The sequence below is a fragment of the Lepidochelys olivacea genome (genome assembly GCF_965140295.1).
Source record: "Lepidochelys olivacea isolate rLepOli2 genome assembly, chromosome: 5".
NCBI lineage: Eukaryota > Metazoa > Chordata > Testudines > Cheloniidae > Lepidochelys > Lepidochelys olivacea.
The window spans coordinates 30,598,242-30,614,438 of record NC_140415.1 but is presented as its reverse complement, the minus strand read 5'-3'; the positions used below and the strand labels follow the sequence as shown (position 1 = coordinate 30,614,438).

General features: G+C 43.1%; 1 protein-coding gene and 1 long non-coding RNA gene across 2 annotated transcripts in view; one reads left to right on the top strand and one right to left on the bottom strand.

Moving 5' to 3' along the window:
• Positions 1 to 3,148, top strand: part of LOC311520801 — a 31,123-nt gene extending 27,975 nt beyond the window's left edge. Inside the window, exon 5 of the long non-coding RNA XR_014711700.1 lies at positions 2,806 to 3,148. This is a non-coding gene — a long non-coding RNA (uncharacterized lncRNA). The remainder of the gene's footprint in view (positions 1 to 2,805) is intronic.
• The window catches only part of NIM1K (NIM1 serine/threonine protein kinase), an 87,136-nt gene that overhangs the window by 37,018 nt on the left and 33,921 nt on the right, over positions 1 to 16,197 (bottom strand). The gene's annotated exons all lie outside the window — the stretch shown is intronic.

The following is a 16,197-nucleotide window of genomic DNA, read 5'->3' as shown; positions in this document are numbered from 1 at the left end:
TGCTGTAATTGGAGAGGACCCACCCCATCTTTCACTATCCAATGCAACCCAGATCACTAAAAATATAAAATGATGGTTTTCCTAATTCAGGAAGCGGCAAATCCTAAACATTTGGCATGCATGTCAGAAAGAAATGTCTTAATAAGCAGATTCATTAGTCCACTTACCTATGATTTGTTTTGCAAAGAATTTATCCAAGAATAAGATGGATGACGCTAATGGAGGATTAGCAGAGTACCTGGCTTTGGCTAATCTCTGTGTCCTTGAATTGGAGCCTCTCAGTGGGAATTTTCTGGTTTTATCTCCTGATAGTTACTCTGATCTTGTGTATTTTTCACAGCATATGTCATATGTACAGTACATGACTGTCTTGTTTATTAGTTCATAGCATGCTCAATGGGAGTCACTCCTTCCTGGAAAAATTGGGAAAGGAGCACAGTCCATCTCCGTGCCTCATCAATCCATGGCTGAAAAGAAAACCCACTGGGCTGTTAATAGCCTCCATAAATTAGAGCAGCCTTCAGACTGTCCTAACTCATGCTGGGACCCACTCTGGCACCTGGACAACCTAGAATTAGGGGAACAATAAGAACATCTTTGTGCCATCCCTTCTGAGCTGTGCCAAGTAGTATGAAGATGAATTAATCGCTGGACTGGAAGTTGGTGGTTGCCAAGGGACCAGTAATATTACATTCAATATGGGCAAACAGAAGACAGTTCCAATCAGAGGTGGGCGGGGGGGGGGAGTGCAATGGGCAAGAGAGCTAATTTCTTATTGTGAAAATGAGTGAAGTTGATTGGGAGGAATAGTTTAGAGTGAAAAATGTGAATGAAAAATGGGAGTTCCTTAAGAAGAGTTTATTAGATGGCCAAAAAACCATGATTCCACATTCAAGAAATAGGATGTCTTTGGCTAAAATCCCATCCTGGTTCACTGGTGAAGTGAAGGTAGCAATTAGAAATAAAAAAGCAATATACGTCAAATGGAAAAAAGTAGAAATAGATAGAAATCAATATAAATTAGAAGTTATTAAGTGTATAAAATTAATAAGGGATGCTAAAGACATCAAGGGGAAAATCCATGGTTGGCAGGGTTCTGAACAATAAAAAGGATTTTTTAAAGTATATTGGGGTGCAAATCCTAGCATGGTATAGATCCATTACTAGATGGAGATAGTAAAATTGATAATAATGATGCAGAAAAGACAGAAGTGTTCAGTAAATGTTTCTGTTCTGTATTTGGAAAGAAGCAGGAGGATGTACTCTTATCACATGAAGATGAAATACTTTCCAATCCATTAATAACCAAGGAGGAGGTTAAACAACATCTACTAGGATAAACATTTTTAAAATCAGGATGCCTGGATAAGTTGAACCCAGGAGTCCTAAAACAGTTGGCTGATAAGTTCTCTAGCCGGCTGATATTAATAGTTTATAGATCTTGGAATACCAGGGAAATTCCAGAAGACTGGAAGAGTGCTAATATTGTGTCAATATTCTAAAACAAGTGGAATAACCAGGCCAGTTAGCCTGACATCATTCCTAGGCAAAATAATGGAAAAGAGGATATAAGAGTCAATTAATGAAAAATTAAAGGATAGAAATATAATAAATCCAGTCAACATAGGGAAACTAGGTCTTGTCAAACAAACCTGATTTCATTCTTTGAGGAAATTACAAGTTTGGTTCATTAAGGTAATTGTGCAGATGTAATGGAAACTGCAGCCAGACAAATTCAAATTAGAAATAGGGCACACATTTTTTTGGAACAAGCTAGCAAAGGAAAGGATGGATTCCCCATCCTAGATGTCTTCAGATCAAGAAGGGCTGCCTTTCTGGAAAATATGTGCTTGGCAAATACGAGTTATGCTTTAGTCAAAGACAAATTATTGGGTTCAGTACAGGGGGAACTGTGAGATTTAACAATCTGTGATATACAGGTGTTCAGACTAAATGATCCAATGGTCTTGTCTGGCCTTATACTCTATGAATCTACCAAAAAAAAAAAAAAAAAGACCAACAATTCACAATGCTCCTTGGTTGCAGCCAGGACCAGGCCCTTCATTTTTAGAAGGATGTATTCTGTTCCCTAGATTGTTTTTCTTGCCACTGATATTTTAATAACACAATTAATAGCAAACCTAGACAAATGAGAAGCCCCTTCAGTAAACCAAGTATCATCACCACTGGACAAAGGGCCCCTCTTGATCTCACTGAAGACAGTGGGAAATTTGTTTAAGCGATTTGCTGGACCAGGGCCAGACTGCTCAGCACCTTGCAGGATTGAATCCTCAATAAGATTCATTTTTAGATCTTGTGTTAGGAGCCTGTGTGTTAGCAGAAGGACAGAAGCTCTATCCCTGCTCACTTCTGTGGATTTGGGGTGGCTAAGGTGTTAACTGAAGTCCTATCTGACCACAGATCCTTTAAAATCTTACCAAACTGGTCCAGTGCAATTTGGCTCACACACTATTCCCACTGGCCTTCCATCTAAAGATGAACTTATCAGGGGCTGTGTGACAGTTTGTATTTTTATGTTCACCCTTTTTATAAGACAAAGTATGCCTTATGAGGTATCATCTGAAAACTCATAATTTGCTGGTCATTATTGTCCTGGTAAAATATGTGTGGCAACTTTGTATATAAAGTTATAAGATTCTACTGTAGGACTTTACTGAGACATATTCCAAGTTTAGAAAAGCAGGCTCAGACCAGTTCCTCAGAGACAAGGTAAACTGATGCCTCAACCAAGTGTCAACAAAATCAAATGGACTATCACCTGTTTAAGCGACCATTCTTTGGCAGGAAAAGCATTCTTTGGCAATGGAACAGCTGGAAATTCCTGTACAAATAGACTCTCCGTCTCCTGAACCTCAACTGCAGATGATTTTCAAAGAAGAAAATAACTATAAAAATTGAGAACAGAGGACACAATAATCTCTCCCTTCATCTCTACTCATGGCATCAATGACACTTGAAAGACAAAGGAAGTATCATTGGACTGAAGGGTGGTCCTGGCTGAAAGATTCAGCCAGTAAGACTGCTAGAACATGTGGTGAGAGATCCTCTGCTTTGAATTCACTTTAGCTTGTTAAATTAGCTATTAGTTGCATTTTTGTCTTTTATTTTATTGTAACCAAATACTGATTTTTATGCCTCATTACTTGTAATTACTTAAAATCTATCTTTCTGTAGTTATTAAACATATTTTATTGTTTTACATAAGCCAGAGTATGTTTGGACTGAAGTGTTTGGGGAACTCCATTTGCAATAACAAGGTTTGTGAATATCATTTTCTATTAATGAAATGATGCACTTTATATGAGCTTGCATTGCCCGGGAGGGCACTGGGCACTACAAGACACACATTTCTGGGGGAAAGTCTGGGGCTGAGAATTTGCTGGTGTTACTCTGCAGTGTAATTCAAGGGTGGCAGGCTGGCTGCCTGAAGCACTCTTGCAATCTAGCTAGGGGTAATTTAATGGAACATGCTGGGAGCTGTGTGTGAACAGGCCAGGAGTGGTTGCTCTCATAGCAAAGCAATGTAAAAGGTACCCCAGGTTGGAGAACAGTCCAGCTTGTACTCTGGGTAAGGTCACAGGCTGCCATCCCCGGTGAGATTTGCTTAGGTCTTCCTCATCATGTTTGCTCCCAATTTAATTTTTGTATCAACTTTATATAACAGAGGCATACACTTTTAAAGCACCCTCCTTGCTCCAAACATATTCAAGCATGGCAAAAGGCCTGTCTGAAACAACTGATAGGCTGGTGCAGTGTATAAAGAATTGGTTAGTGTCTCTTTAAATAGTTTGTGAGCCTTCTAGTGGCCCTCACTATGTTTCAGAAGCCACACAAACCCTGCCAGAGAAGCAGTGTGTATACATAGGTTGTCCTTGTATAGTATATATACTTAGTAATCTGTTCATATAACATATGTTGTGTAAAGAGCAGAAGACACAACAGTGGGCATAAAAGTCTAATCTTCTTAAATGATCTGCCCATCCTTCCAAAAAAGAAAAATACTTCCTCCTTAATTAATGTGAATTAGTGAGAGGATATATTAAAACTAATCTGCTTCTCAAAATCCCTTTTGCTTTTTAAATGGTAGAAGTGTGCTGAAATCAGTCAGCTGCTGATATGACAAAGGGCAGCAGTGGCATAAAGTTCTCCATATATTAAGTTGCACAGTGATGTTAGACTCTGACATCACATAAAGGACAAACCCTTCTTCAAAACTTCTTTCTCTCGTCTGGAAACAGGGACGGCATTTGTCTTATTTAGTAAAACTCTGACTGCAGTGGAGGCCACTCAAGGTAGAGTCAGATATTGTCTGATCTTTACTGATTTCTGGCAAATTGGCTCTGAGCTTTCATGGAAGATTGAAAGTAGACTGGGTCATACAGGGTCACAGGGCCATCAGGGAAAATAAATGGAGATCTCTGAGGTGGGTGTTAGACCAACTCATTGCTGGTGAGGAAGCATTACACATGAGTTTAAACAAGCCATTGGAGCCCTAACAGTGTTACAAACAGATGAAATTCCATCGGTAGGAAATGACTGGCAGCTCTTTAAGATCACTTTAAACACAGGATAAACACTGGTTTTAATTGCTTTTCCTGCCTAACTTCAGATATCACTACTATCAGACCTTTCTGAGTCATTTTGATGGCCATGGGGGTTGGAAGGCAGATAAAATTGCACCATCCTTGGTTTGCACAGATTATCCACTGAAGACTCAAACTTTTGACTAGGACTCTATTCTCTAAGTGAAACGTATAGGGAAACTAGTCACATTCTTTACATGAGTGTTCAGTTTGAGGATACTTGATGCAAAAAAATTTAAATAGTTTTAAATAACTATGTGGTGAAGACCCTAAGGTCCCAGCCAACCCAAACGTTATTTCAGCTCTGTGAGCTGAGTAGGCTGCAGAAGCTTGCAGACACCAGTGCCAGAGCAGTACAATATGCTGTTAAAGGTCAAGATTAGAAGACAACTCCTACCTACCAGAAAATTTCAAAGCAACTTAGAGGAGAGAACACTCCAGTGACACTGTGTCACAAGACATCTCAAGCATTAGCCTGCCAAGGACGAACTGTCCATGTAGACCCTGCTGACATGTATTAACAGCTTGTTAATGTGCTTTGATCTGGTCCTCTTTGAAACAGGACTAGATCAAAGTGCATTAACAAACTGCTAATGTTACTCCTGGAGGAATTCTGTGCCAAAAAATCAAAAATTCTGCACACAAATTTGTCAAAATAACACCATATAATCACACCAGTTTCAATTATTTTGGTAATTTATTTCAAAATACCTGTCAACAAGTATGTCTTTAACAATACAGACACACACAAATTTCCCCCCAGGAGTAGAAATTTAAAAAAACTCCTATGACAACCCAGTTCCTGTTTCTCTGCCTCTACCCCCTCACAGCCCACCTGGGGAGGCCAGATACTCACCCTTCCTCCCGCACACAGCCCAGCCATGGGGCGCTCCCTGGCATAGACACTCACACCCCCGCATCCCCAGAGCCCAGCCATGGGGCCCTCCCTGGCCCAGACACTTACATCCTCTACCCCACAAAGGCCAGCTGCATGCTCCTGCTGGCCCAGACAGGTTGCTGAATCTGCATTTTTTGCCAAAAAAGTTTCAGTCAAAAAATTTCATTGAGATCTAGTTATGAACAAATTAAATCCCACTTTGAGGATTTACATGGTACATAGACCCTTGTGTGGGTCGTCTACCTGAGGGTGAATTTCATACATTGTACACAACAGTATACCCACCCTGGAAAACTACAGATATACTCTGATGAGTGCCTGAAGACAATGGATCAGCCAGGGTGTACATACACATTTGAATCTGCTGGCTACCCTGCTGCCATTCATACATTGACTGTATCACCGCATTGCAGTTTAATTTCCCTGTGTAGCATAAATTCTCAGTACTTTTCTTGTCTTGATTTTCAAAACATATTATCCTTTTCGCTTGGATAAAAATGTTTTGGCTGAAAACAATACAATGGATTATTCCACAGGAATTACCAGAAAGTCACACTATGCCTACAACCAAGATGGGACGTTAAATTCAAGCCCGATTTTCAGTTTCATCAGTTTCTCCACAAATTACCTTTCGGACTGAGATTTTTTTGGGCTTGGAATTGTTTTGTAAAGTTTGAAGAAAATCTATTTAGCCATTTCTGAGCTATTGAAGCATGAAAGATCAAAACCGTTTAAAAACAGTCAGATCAGGAGGGTGGTGGTGAGAGGCATGGAGATAAATTTGAAATTATTTGGATTTAGAACACCAGACAGTATAGTTTTACGAAGACCCAATCGTTTTCATAGAAATGGCCTTTTTATACAAAGCATGCTTACGGACTCCCATATTATCTTCAACAACAATCCAAACAGGACGAAATAAGAGACATAAAATATTAAAAATCTTTAGACTAAATAGTCTTACAAAACAAATATTCTCCCCTCTGAATCAATATACAGCACACATGTAACTTGAGCAATGAAGCCCCAAGCAGGATTCTGTATTTTCTCAAAAGTCTCAGGAGAACGTTTTACTTTATAAATAGCCTACTCCAGGAGTTCAGACATCAAGGACACGCATCAGCTTCTCTACTGATGGCATTGATTTTTTCCTCCAGTTACACATAATGCAATTCCAGTAAGGCAGCTCCATTACATATGCTCTGGATCAGCAGGAAATTGAAAACCCACTCACAGGAGAAACTAAGGTTTACAATTCCCGTGGAAGCATAGCAATGGGAACACTGTGGCTCAGCAGTGTCCCTGGATCTACAGTGGATGGAGCAACCATGGCAACTGTGCACTGGTACTGGACTATTTTCTGATCCATAGAGGCAGCTATCAGTGTAATGAAAGAATTGGATTTGACATAACTTGCAGCCATCTTATGCACTTAAAACTGGAAGCAAGGATGCCACAGAGTCAGAAAATCTGGCCTTGGCTTAGGCAGACAGAACAAAAACAGCTGCACAAAGCTGCAGTATTACTAACAGGATAGATACAGTAAAAGGACAGATTCATGGGGCGGGGGTGAAAAACTGACCCTTGGTCTGGGTGCCTAAGTTGCTTTCCTGATGAGTAGAATAATAATTTTTTATTTGCTGTTACTAGGGGATTGTTAGCCTATCGGGGCCATTATGAGTTGTGTGCCTGGTTTGGAGAAAATCTATAAAGAGTTTAGTTAGACTGTACTTTGCAGAAGTTTGGATTTTTTACAAGCAAGGAGACTGGCATCAAACTCCCAAGTGGCTAGGAGAAAGGCAGGCCACTAGAATCCTTTTGCTGTCATTTGACACCACCTCAGACTTTGGGTAACTGAATGTGCTTCTAGAGCACGGGTCGGCAACCTTTCAGAAGTGGTGTGCTGCGTCTTCATTTATTCACTCTAATTGAAGGTTTCGCGTGCCAGTAATACATTTTAACATTTTTAGAAGGTCTCTCTCTATAAGTCTATATATTATATAACTAAACTATTGTCATATGTAAAGAAAACAAGGTTTTCAACATGTTTAAGAAGCTTCATTTAAAATTAAATGAATTTAATTAGCTACTAGGCTATCCTTCCTCTCTGTTCAGTCTCTATAGCCCCTTCAGCCTTTGGACTCCATATTGCTACAGGTTGCCTGTTAGTGCTAAGCACCAAGCATGGTGATGGTTATTGTGATTTGTCCACTAATAAGTATTGGTCTGAAACCACCAACTCATTTTGTGAAGGCTTCTGATAGGCCACTGTCCACGTGGAGGTTAAAACTCCTATGGCATTGTAAAAAAAGAGTGGAGGGTATCACTGGTGGCCTAGCAAATATTTCCTCTCTAAGTGAAACAGGTTCTGATGCCCCAGGCCATGCCAGTGGCCAGGACCTGGGCAGCGTGAGTGCCACTGACAATCAGCTGACATGCCGCCTTTGGCATGCGTGCCATAGGTTGCCTATCCCTGTTCTAGAGTATTGCTAGTTTTGATATGTGCTTTGTACTCAATAGAAACAAGTGGAAGCACTCTGGTGTGTACCAGACAGGGGTGCTGTGTCCCCCACTGATTTATTTCCTGAAACGGCCTGGAAAACAGATTAGTTACCATAGCGTTGGGTTCAGATAACCCCGGGTAACACTGGAACTGAAAAAATCCTGAATATCATTTCATGTAGCACCATTCATACTAAAGATGTAGGGACTGTATGACATTGCTTTCTACTGGACTGGCTCAGACCTGCTCTATTTTCTATATTTCATGTGCGCAGTTTAGCCGACAAGTGTGATATCTGTACTCAGGGTTGACCATACACTTATTACACTATAAATTCCCAAGGTGCTTTACAAAGCAATAACATATTGGCAGTGTTGAAACTGTAGACCAAAGGTGGTAGAGGTATCATGCAACCAACAATAGCTCGCACAGTAGGGTTGCTAGGGGTCTGGTTTTCAACCAGAACTCCCGGTCAAAAAGGGACCCTGGCAGCTCCGGTTGACACCACTGACTGGGCTGTTAAACGTCCAGTTGGTGTCACAGCGGGGGCTCCCTGCCTGCCCTACCTCCACACGGCTCCCGGAAGTGCCTGCCAGGTCCTTGTGGTTGCATGGGTGGCCAGGGAGGCTCTGTGCACTGCCCTCACCCCAGTGCGAGCTCCACAGCTCCTATTGGCTGGGAACTGTGACCAATAGGAGCTGCGGGAGCAGCACGTGTGGGCACAAGGGCAGTGCATGGAGCCTCCCTGGCCACCCCTGTGCCTAGGAGCTGCACTGCAGGGACCTGGAGGCCACTTCCTGGGAGCCACGTTAAGTGCTGCCAGGACCCTGCACCCCGAACCCCCTCCCACACCCCAACACCCTGCCCCAGCCCTGAGCCCCCTCCTCCATCCCAAACCCCTCATCCCCAGCCCCACCCAGAGCCTGCACCCCCATCCAGAGTCCTCAACCCCTGCATCCCAACCCCCTCTCCAGCCCAGAGCCCTCTCCCACACCCTGAACCCCTCATTTCTGACTCCACTTGCAGCCCGCACTCCCAGCCCAGAGCCCATACCCTTCCCCCCGCACCCCAACCCTCTGCCACAGCCAAGTGAAAGTGAGTGAGGGTGGGGGGAGAGTGAGCGATGGAGGGAGGGGGGATGGAGCGAGCAGGGGCAGGGCCTCAGAGAAGGGGTGGGGTAGGGGTGTTCAGTTTTGTGCAATTAGAAAGTTGGCAACCCTGTTACACAGGCATGGCCTGGGGCATCAGAACCTGTTTCACTTAGAGAGGAAATATTTGCTAGGCCACCAGTGATACCCTCCACTCTTTTTTTACAATGCCATAGGAGTTTTAACCTCCACGTGGACAGTGGCCTATCAGAAGCCTTCACAAAATGAGTTGGTGGTTTCAGACCAATACTTATTAGTGGACAAATCACAATAACCATCACCATGCTTGGTGCTTAGCACTAACAGGCAACCTGTAGCAATATGGAGTCCAAAGGCTGAAGGGGCTATAGAGACTGAACAGAGAGGAAGGATAGCCTAGTAGCTGAGGTGCTAGCTTGGAACCTAGGAGACCTGGACTCAATTCCCTGCTCTGACACAGACTTTCCTGTGCGACCTTGGGCAAGACATTTAGGGCCAGATTTTCAAAGGTATTTAGGTGTCTAAAGATGCAGATAGGCATCTAGTGGGATTTTCAAAAACATCTAAGCAAGTGAGGTGCCTAAGCCCCACTGACTTCAATTGGAGTCTCTCTGGGCCAGATTTGTAAAAGTATTTAGGTGCTTAAAGATACTGATTGGTACCTGGTGGGATTTTCAAATGAGCCTAGGTGCCTAACTCCCACTGATTTCAAATCAATGGGAGTTAGGTGCCTAAACACCCATTTGAAAACCTGACTAGTCCCTTAACTGCATCCTAAGGTGCCTAAATACCTTTCAAAGTCTGTCCCTCTGTGCCTCAGTTCCCCACCAGTGAAATGGGCACATCAGTACTTCCCAACCTCACAGGGGCATAGCGAGGATATATATCTTAAAAAGATTGTTAAAAGTTCCAGTACTACAGTAATGGGATCCACCTAAGTACCTTAGCTAGCTAGAACTGTTATCTCATCCCTACAGATAACGCCTCTATAGCAGGGCTGGGACACATTAAACAGGTAGTGAGGGGAAGCTTGTGCGGCTAATACCCAGGCTGTACCTCTTCTGTGATTAACAGAGGACTTCACACCCCAGGCCCTCTCTCAAGAGCTACATTTAGACATATTTAATAAAATATAATAATAAGAGATTAAAAACAAAAGTTCAGACCCTATCATGGTTAGGTATTCTGTACATTTTTAAAAGCCTACAAAACAAATACCAAAGAAGCAGTTTAATTTCAAAGGAATTCTATGTCCATGACTTGAGATTTGATTATACTTGGAAACTTTTGGGCTGGTGAAAACAAATCTGATTAGAATCTTTTTAATGTGGCAATGAAAAACACTCCCTAAAATGAGCAAACCAAGGTATAACTTGCTTTGCTCCCCAGAAGCAGCAACTAGTTTAACAATGAATAATAACTGTGCAACTTAATGTGGGTGTATGTTAAATATTTAAGTGTTCCCTGCAAGTAATGCCATGTTACCTCCAAGTTCTTTAGAGTCGCTCTTCTTGGCACTATGCAATGTACTGCTATGCTAGCCGATTGACCTGTCTGCAAACCTTCTTTAAGGAGAGTGAGGAAAGGAAATAATGAGTAATATTCAAAACAAGAAAGAAGTGAAGTGAATGGAGGTTGAAAGAAGAAACTATAACTTTATCTGGTGAGTATCAATGTGTGAAGATGATTTCTACTACATTTTTTGAATTGTTGCCTTTCAGTTCTTAGGGGCCAGATTCTGATAGCCTTGCTCATGCTGAGTAGTCTCTGATTTCACAAATAGTCCCAATGGTCCAGACCAGGATCTCAAACTCAAATCACCATGAGGGCCACGTGAGGACTAGCACATTAGTCTGAGGGCCACATCACTGACACCCCTCCCACGGCTGCCCCCGCCCCTAACCGCGCTTCACCCCTTCCATGAGGCCCCGCCCTTGCCCCACCTCTTTCCACCCCTTCCCTGCCCCCATTCCAACCCCTTCCCCAAAGTCCCCACCCCAACTCTGCCCCCACCCTGCCCCTATTCCAACCCCTTCCCCAGATCGCATGCCCTGATTCTCATGGGTGACTTTAATCATCCTGATATCTGCTGGGAGAGCAATACAGCGGTGCATAGACAATCCAGGAAGTTTTTGGAAAGCGTAGGGGACAATTTCCTGGCGCAAGGGCTAGAGGAGCCAACTAGGGGGGGCGCTTTTCTTGACCTGCTGCTCACAAACCGGGTAGAATTAGTGGGGGAAGTAAAAGTGGATGGGAATCTGGGAGGCAGTGACCATGAGTTGGTTGAGTTCAGGATCCTGACGCAGGGAAGAAAGGTAAGCAGCAGGATACGGACCCTGGACTTCAGGAAAGCAGACTTCGACTCCCTCAGGGAACGGATGGCCAGGATCCCCTGGGGGACTAACTTGAAGGGGAAAGGAGTCCAGGAGAGCTGGCTGTATTTCAAGGAATCCCTGTTGAGGTTACAGGGACAAACCATCCCGATGAGTCGAAAGAATAGTAAATATGGCAGGCGACCAGCTTGGCTTAATGGTGAAATCCTAGCGGATCTTAAACATAAAAAAGAAGCTTACAAGAAGTGGAAGGTTGGACATATGACCAGGGAAGAGTATAAAAATATTGCTCGGGAATGTAGGAATGTTATCAGGAGGGCCAAATCGCACCTGGAGCTGCAGCTAGCCAGAGATGTCAAGAGTAACAAGAAGGGTTTCTTCAGGTATGTTGGCAACAAGAAGAAAGCCAAGGAATGTGTGGGCCCCTTACTGAATGAGGGAAGCAACCTAGTGACAGAGGATGTGGAAAAAGCTAATGTACTCAATGCTTTTTTTGCCTCTGTTTTCACTAACAAGGTCAGCTCCCAGACTGCTGCGCTGGGCATCACAAAATGGGGAAGAGATGGCCAGCCCTCTGTGGAGATAGAGGTGGTTAGGGACTATTTAGAAAAGCTGGATGTGCACAAGTCCATGGGGCCGGACGAGCTGCATCCAAGAGTGCTGAAGGAATTGGCGGCTGTGATTGCAGAGCCATTGACCATTATCTTTGAAAACTCATGGCGAACCGGGGAAGTCCCGGATGACTGGAAAAAGGCTAATGTAGTGCCAATCTTTAAAAAAGGGAAGAAGGAGGATCCTGGGAACTACAGGCCAGTCAGCCTCACTTCAGTCCCTGGAAAAATCATGGAGCAGGTCCTCAAAGAATCAATCCTGAAGCACTTGCATGAGAGGAAAGTGATCAGGAACAGCCAGCATGGATTCACCAAGGGAAGGTCATGCCTGACTAATCTAATCACCTTTTATGATGAGATTACTGGTTCTGTGGATGAAGGGAAAGCAGTGGATGTATTGTTTCTTGACTTTAGCAAAGCTTTTGACACGGTCTCCCACAGTATTCTTGTCAGCAAGTTAAGGAAGTATGGGCTGGATGAATGCACTACAAGGTGGGTAGAAAGCTGGCTAGATTGTCGGGCTCAACGGGTAGTGATCACTGGCTCCATATCTAGTTGGCAGCCGGTATCAAGTGGAGTGCCCCAAGGGTCGTTCCTGGGACCGGTTTTGTTCAATATCTTCATAAATGATCTGGAGGATGGTGTGGATTGCACTCTCAGCAAATTTGCGGATGATACTAAACTGGGAGGAGTGCTAGATACGCTGGAGGGGAGGGATAGGATACAGAAGGACCTAGACAAATTGGAGGATTGGGCCAAAAGAAATCTGATGAGGTTCAGTAAGGATAAGTGCAGGGTCCTGCACTTAGGACGGAAGAACCCAATGCACAGCTACAGACTAGGGACCGAATGGCTAGGCAGCAGTTCTGCGGAAAAGGACCTAGGGGTGACAGTGGACGAGAAGCTGGATATGAGTCAGCAGTGTGCCCTTGTTGCCAAGAAGGCCAATGGCATTTTGGGATGTATAAGTAGGGGCATAGCGAGCAGATCGAGGGACGTGATCGTTCCCCTCTATTCGACATTGGTGAGGCCTCATCTGGAGTACTGTGTCCAGTTTTGGGCCCCACACTTCAAGAAGGATGTGGATAAATTGGAGAGAGTCCAGCGAAGGGCAACAAAAATGATTAGGGGACTGGAACACATGACTTATGAGGAGAGGCTGAGGGAGCTGGGATTGTTTAGCCTGCAGAAGAGAAGAATGAGGGGGGATTTGATAGCTGCTTTCAACTACCTGAAAGGGGGTTCCAAAGAGGATGGCTCTAGGCTCTTCTCAATTGTAGCAGATGACAGAACGAGGAGTAATGGTCTCAAGTTGCAGTGGGGGAGGTTTAGATTGGATAGTAGGAAAAACTTTTTCACTAGGAGGGTGGTGAAACACTGGAATGCGTTACCTAGGGAGGTGGTAGAATCTCCTTCCTTAGAGGTTTTTAAGGTCAGGCTTGACAAAGCCCTGGCTGGGATGATTTAACTGGGAATTGGTCCTGCTTTGAGCAGGGGGTTGGACTAGATGACCTTCTGGGGTCCCTTCCAACCCTGATATTCTATGATTCTATGATTCTATGAAATCCGCCTCTTCTCCACCTCCTCCCCTGAGCGCGCGGGTCCCCGCTTCTCCCTCTTCCCTCCTGGAAAGTGCTAAGCACCGCCAAACAGGTGTTTGGCTGCAGGAAGCGCCTGCAGGTAGGCAGAGGAGCTGGGACACAGCGGGCTGGGCGGGAGGCAGCAGGGGAGGGAAGCTTGGTGGTCGCAGGAAATAACTCAGGGGGGCGGGTGCAGGGAGCTTGGCAGGCCGCAGCAAATAACTTTGCGGGCAGACAGTAAGCCCCTTGCTTACATCTGAATAACTTAGCATCAGTGTGGGTAAGGGCCTCGCAATTTGACTCATTAACTTCAATGGGGCTATTCATGGAATAATTCAACATGAGAAAAGATTATCAGAATCTGATCACCATTTATGATATAATAATATAAATTCCGTTTATCAAAGAATTAGATTAACCTCCCCATTTAATTTCTAATAATGTCCAAGCAGGGAGATCAAACACTGCACCTTCTCATTGATAAATATATAATTTCACACACAGTTTGACCTCCAAGAGGTCATTTAATCATATTGGATGTAAACATTAATTTTATACTTTCCAGTGTTAGGAAAATACTGAAATATATAACATGCCTCTGTCAGAAGTTCAACAGAAGCCTCACATCTGACATTTTTTACTTCTTTTTGAAGAGATGCTGAATTGATAGCCCTGGAGACCTACATGTGTTCACAGAACAAGTTCTGCACATGCAGCAGCGATGAAAGCTTGCCCACACTGCCCTGCCACTGTGCCTCCACTCTGTCCTGGCAGGACCATTTCGGAAGGTTTCAGCCCAGCTCAGTTTCCAAAAGCTTCCAATTAAATGTCAAGAGTTTTGTGATGTAGAACCTGCTGGCTGGACTGAGACCTTGAAACTTACTTTAGACAGGTAGGGCTGGTTTTGGGGTGGGCACCCAGAGCAGTCACTCTGGGCGCTATCTTTCAGGGGGCGCCGTAGGTATGTGTGCATGTGTTTTCTCCTCTGCAGCTCTGGGGTAGGGGCAGGAGCGTCAAAAACGTTTTCTCTGTTGGCCACCAAAGAGTCAGATGCCAAAGATGAATCATCAGAAAGTACCAATCAGAGGTACAACTATAAGGTAGAATGGCATACAATTAGATACACCTATAAACTAGAGTAGTAACTAAAGGTTAAATGCTCCATATTCCAGTACCTATCCCTACAGACATCCAGTTTCCCCATGTCACACTTTAAAAAGCCCAACACAACAGTTTGCTTGATCTGAATGAGATTTTTTGATTAACAATAAAAAGGAACAGCCAAAAAACCTAAGCAAACAAAACACAGAGTGCCAGATACTCAGTTACTATTAATAGCTGCAGCTCTATTGATTTCAATGAGCTACAGGTATTTTCAACAGCTGAGTATCTGGCCTAGAAACTCAAAGGTCCAATAATATTTTTGGATAAACTGAAGACTCCTACACATTTACATCCTTAAAGAGCAACACTAGCCTGAATATCTGACAATAATGGGGTAATTTGTAGGAGACCAGCAATTTCTAATTAAAAACATAGATTATGTATATTATTCCAAAGGATGTTGGAGCTGCTAAATTTGTACAATATAGTATTTGAACTGCCACAAAAAAGAAAACAATAAAAACAGCCAGAAGGTATGTTCTTCTAGAAGGTAGGACAGATTATACCTGTTTAAACTTTTACATTGAAAATAAAATACAATCTCTTCCCAAAGGTTTGGGGCCAGATTCTGATCTCATTTGCAAGAGTGTAAATTAGGAGTAAATCCATTGACTGAATCTACGGAGTTACAAGTGAGATCAAAATCATTCCTTTATTTTTAGGAGACTACAGTTTCTTATTGATCAGCCTATGAATGACATACACTTAGAGTTCTGGGTCAGAGAAATTCACACTAGTATGTTTAAATTTACCATACTTCACCTCCAATTCCTCTACAAACACTCAAGATCCCTACATTTTATTCTTGCTGATATTTGCACTTACCTGATGATGTTATATGCAATACTTCATAATTGTAGAACCACTGCTAGTACCACAGGCCCAATATCAAAAGTCGGTGTAAAAATCTTTAAAAAAAAAGTCACTCGGACTCCGTTCCTCCCCAGGATCTTGAATAAAAGTTGTGGCTAAGAATCCAGACTTCAAAGGAAATTGTGAGAACTGAGGTACAGTCTTTTAAGTGCAATAGAATCTACAAGCTAATACTGCTTGATGGAAGTTCTGAAATAACCAAAGCTATTTTTACATAGATATTAACAGTGCTTCTGGCACTTCATTCACTGACTAATCCATCCTGGATTTCCTTAATGCTGTGCCTCTTCAAAACAACCTGCCACCAACACATGGAAAGGCACGAGTGGAGCAGAATTAGATGGAGAGAAGTTGTAAGGGAAAACAAAACAAAACAAAAATCAAGAAAGAAAACCTCTCTAGTTTCACTTTAGTTTCTGAGAAAATAATCTGACAAAATATGCAATGCAATTATACATGCTAGTTTTTTATATACTTTTTAACATGTGGGTTTTAAAATCATAC